Consider the following 5,350-nt stretch of genomic DNA (forward strand, 5'->3'; position numbering starts at 1 on the left):
TCTGTGATTTAACAATGAGTGTATATGCAGCCAGAGAGATGCTGTATTGGAATCAAAACCAATTAACAACTCAGCTTGCTCACAGCTTATCAATAAGTAGGAAGAAAAAGGACTCCTTTACAAATGCTCAAACACACTCACCTTCTTAGCCACTCTTGCTTCTAAAGAATTCTGAAGACCACTAGGTGTCACTCTGCACAGATCCCTACGTTTGATGCAAAGGCCACAAAGAGCTCCGTTCCTTAGCAAAGCTGTTCTCCTTTGCTTCGTGAGACAGACTGTGCACGATGGGTATAATTTAGATCTGGAAGAAAACTTTCTGGGATTCCTGCCCTTCATGTCCATTTTCCATTCTCTTGATTTCCTGGCTAAGACGCATTGGGTGGGGAAGCACACCCTGCCAGGTCTAGTCTCCTAGATTTCCCAGCTCCTCCAGGCAGAGCAAGCTTTAAGAGAGGGAACCACCTTCATGGTGAGACTTGATGCTATGACTTCAAGACTTTCTTCTGCTTCAAATATTTGCTTTAATACTGGGTCTTTCCTACCAGGTGTGAAGGTTGTCCAGCAAGATATGCCCCTGGGCTAGGTACACTACAAGTTAAACATATTGTTATTTAGATTTATATGTTACCTGGTGCTCCTCAACATCACATTAACATTAAAATGAGTTATTTAAATATATTAATTTAAAATGATATTATCTATCCGTCTCTTTGAAAGGCACAGAATATGGATTTAAGAGTGTATGTTTCAGTTAATGAAAAGACAAGCCTGCCAGGGATGTGGGAAATATAAGGTTGGATTGTTAAATTCTCACAATATATATTTTAAAATTCAAGATTGTTGATAGAACTACACAGTCAGAATAATATTTTTTTAAAAAGGAAAGTAATATATGTTAGGATTAAAATATTAAATTCATAAAACTTAATAAGCACATGTGGATATAAGGAAACAGTCCTCTTTAGAGTCAGAGCAAATACCACAATCATTTTCTAGTAAAAGAGGTAACTGAGAGACAGGTGAGGCAGTATATACCTGTAATCCCATTGACTTGGGAGACCGAGGCAGGAGGGTCACAAATTCAAGGCCAGCCTTAGCAACTTAGTGAGATCCTGTTTCAAAATAAAAAGCAAAAAGGCTGAGAGTGTAGCTAAGTAGTAGAGTGCCCTTGAGTTAAATCCCGAGTATTGCCCCCTCCCAACGCTTTGAAAAGTTACACACTGCATTATTTGGGAGACTGATATGGTGTCATGAATCCCACTACAATATATAATTTAAATGCTTCAATAAAAAATAAAAATTAAAAATTCCAATGTATAGAGTAACACTCAACTAAAGAACATCTTCAGCCCTGATTTGGTATTAGTGTGTATTAAAATTAAAGTGAATTGTGTCCTACTTGAAAAAAGAAAACCCACAATTGCCTTTCAAAAAAAGAAAAAGGGAACTGAGAACTGTGATTCCCATCTCTGGATTAATTCATTTGATGTATTAATAGTTTGAACGGATTACAAATCTAAACTGAATGTTTAAGTTAGATTTGCATAGAACCCAAAGGTTTAATCTGTAACCTCAATAGATATCGATATTTTATATTAAGAATGTTTGAATGTGAGGTATTATATAGAGTACTTTATTCACATTATCATATTAAATCTTCATAATAACCTGTCACTTAGTATTTTATGTTAAATTTATTGATAAAAAATTGAAATGCAAAGGGGTGAAGTAACTTGCTCAAATGACATCATAATAAGAGGTAGGGCAGGATCTAATCTCAGATTGGAGGGTTCTCAGGGTCAGAGCCCTTAACTACAGTGATTATTACAATTCAAAAAATGCTTTATAGTTTTCAAAATGTTTATAGCATTTATTTGTGGACAATATCCTTTTAATCCTGAGAGCAGGGAGAGTAGACATGACTTCCTCATCTTACAAATGTGAATCTAGAAGTTTGAAGAGTAAAGAGACTTGCCCAAGGTCATGGAATCAGAACTCGGATGCAGGCCTAATTCTATTAAACAGTCTTGCTCCAAAGATTAGACGTATAGTTAGCAAGGCAATGTAACAGCAGACAGAGGGAATTCTAAGTAGAATAAAGACAGATGGTGTCTATCTTGCAACTTTACTGACTATTTAAAACCTGAACAGCCTTTGGTCAGGGGGAAGCAATATTAGTTAGAATTATTAAAATCTGCATGACTTGATTTAATTAATTCTTATATTACTATATGCTTTGGACTCTCAAATACATTAATTTGTGCAAATCTGGATACTTGTAGGCACACCTGATTATCTGTGTAATCATATTTATGCCCAAGAACTGCCTATTCATCCACAGGGATTGGATTAACCTCCTGTTATGGTTTAGCTATTAGGTATCTTCCATCCCTCCACCCCAGGCTCATGTGTTAAACAATGCAAGAATGTTCAGAGGTGAACCGATTATGAGAACTGTGATTCCATCACTGGATTAATTCATTTGATGTATTAATAGTTTTAATGGATTACTAGGTGATAACTGTCAGCAGATGGGGTATGACTGGAGGAAATAGGACACTGGGGGTGTGGCCTTGGACTCTATCTCGTTCCTGACTCCTTGAGCTCTCTCTTTCTCACTACTTCCTGCCCATCATCAGCTGAGCAGCTTTGCTTTGTCATGCCCTTCCACCATGATGTTCTATCTCATCTTGGGCCCAAATCTATGTAGTCAACTGACCATGGACTAAACCAGGAAACTGTGAGCCCCAAATAAACTATTTCTCCTTTAAGTATGTTGTCATAGTGACACACTACCACATGTTATGCTCTCTCATCCTCTCCCTACCAGAATTGAAGAGAACAGAATTCATGACCAATTCAATTAATTTCTATGTGTGGCTAGAATGGCAGACCATGTAAAAATGGAGGATCATTGGAAATGTGTGAGTTATAGACTGAATTGAGAAACATGAAAAATAGCTCTTAGAAAATTAAAAACAAATGAATCAATGAGGCAAGCAGAGATGAAAAATTAAAAAATAACACTTTTATGGAATGCATTTCCAGTTTCTGGTCTCACTTCCATCAGGATGCCTGATCCTTTTCTGGCCATTTGGCTAGAGATGGTTTTGGCTATTTATGTAGCAAGGTATACTGATCCAACTTCCCATTTCAGTTGGTTTTTGTCTCTGTTTCTTCCTTTGGAGGTTGCCATGGTTTGAATGTTTTCTGTCCATCCCCCAATTCCATGTTGAGACCTAATCCTCAATGAGAAAAAATTTAAAAGATGGGCCTTTGTGATGGTGAATAAATTATGAGGCCTTATGAATGGAATTAATATCCTTGTAACAGAGAACCTAGAGAAGTAGCTAGCACCTTTCACCATGCAAGACACAGTGAAGGTACCATATATGAGAAGATGTGTCCTCATTGGTCAACAAATCTGTTGGTGCATTGATCTTTGACTTTCTATCCTCAAGAACTTTCAGATAAATTTTGTTGATTCTAAGATATACAGTTTATGGGATTTTGTTATAGGAACCTCAGAGAGAATGCGGGGTGGGGAGTGGAAAGAGCAGGCCCAGAGAAGATTTATGTTGGTCATAACTGAAGTCATAGCCTTGCAAGTGACGGTTGTTGTACAAATACAAAGAATCAGGCAATTCCTTAGGACATCTGTGGATATAAAAATGAACAGAAGTCATAACAGGACTCACTTGGCTGGAAAAGAGAAGTTTGTTTTTTTTTTCATCCACAAAGAATAAGCACATTGTACTTCTTTTCTGTTTTTCTTTTTTTTTTTTAAATTATTTTTAGTTGAATATGGACCCAATATCTTTATTTATTTATTTCTATGTGATGCTGAGGATCGAACCCAGTGCCTCACACGTGTGAGGCAGGCGCTGAGCTATAGCCCCAGCCCTATTTTTTCTTTTTTTAAGTTACTATGGCTAGCATTGGGCTTCACTGTGGCTTTCTCCTAGGTGCTTTTCTTTTTTCTTTTTGTACCAGGGATTGAACTCAGGGGCACTTAACCACAGAGGCACTTCCCTAGCCCTTTCTTGTATTTTACTTAGAGACAGGGTCTCACTGAGTTGTTTAGGGCCTCACTAAGTTGCTGAGGCTGATTTTGAACTCATTATTCTCCTGCCTCAAGCCTCCTGAGCTGCTGGATTACAGGTGTGCAAACCACACCCGGCCTCCTAGGTTCTTTTCTATGTATTATAATAAATCTAGCTATGAAATGTCAAGAGAGCATAATGCTGTAACTAACATTTATATAGTGCTTTAGCTTAGAAAGTACTTTGACTTATTAATACTTTACAGTGCTATGTTTTATGGTACCCTCTGTGTACCATGTGCCCTGTTAAGGCTTTGTGTATAACAGCCGACTCCCATAACCGTATCCAGGGGGAGGCATTTTATCCTTAACTTAAAAATCAGAAAACTGAAGTTCAGTGAGCGGAAATGATCTGCCTAGGAATATTCAGGCAGCAGGGTTCGAACCATGATTTGGAGCCGCAGTGTGCACTCTTTTTGCCCAATGAGGATACGTTCCTCCTTCCTTCATTTCACTTTATTCATCCATACAGATGAGAGGTAATCACTTCTATAAAAATATACATGATTAGGTCAAAGTAATGTCAAGTAAAGTATTGAAAAATAATTGAGAACTATAAAATGGAAGTACAGACTGACTTAATGAAGTCAAGTGTGAAAGTATTGGATCAATTCCATCCAATTTCTCTGGCAGAGATGAGAAATGAGTCTATCATCAATTTTAATTTAATTATTTTAAAAATTTAACAAATACTTATTGAATGCCTGTCTGTTCCATGCCAGGTATTGTGCTAGACACTGGAGATTGAAGTTGATAAGACATGGATGAAATTCATACTCCTAATGGGCTCACAAAACAGTGGGGAGGGTGATTTATAAACAATCCAATACAGTCACTAAAGGGTACTTAGGGAAGTATATATAAGTACAATAGGAACTCAAGTAAAATGTTTGCAAAATGTCATTTTTTGCTGTGCAAGGACACTGAAAATATTGCCAAAGAGTTGGAAATTGAGCTGAAATGTTAAGGATTCATACTAATTTGCTAGGTATACAAGGAAGTTAGCATGAAAAAGATCACTGTCTATTCTATTTTCTTTGAAAATTCTTGTGAAGGAGATACAAGAATTTTCAGAGCCAGTTCCTCCTGGGATTTGTGAACCCATTTTCTTGTAGTGAACATGGACTAGAACAGGGAGTTGAACTGCACTGGGAAGTTCTAACTCTGCTGCTGTAGAATTTCCTCTCCTGAATGTAGATATCTAGCTCTTTTTTTTTTCTTTTTTGGGTACCAGGGATTGACCTC

Source organism: Urocitellus parryii, chromosome Y (assembly GCF_045843805.1).
Source record: "Urocitellus parryii isolate mUroPar1 chromosome Y, mUroPar1.hap1, whole genome shotgun sequence".
NCBI classification, from domain to species: domain Eukaryota; kingdom Metazoa; phylum Chordata; class Mammalia; order Rodentia; family Sciuridae; genus Urocitellus; species Urocitellus parryii.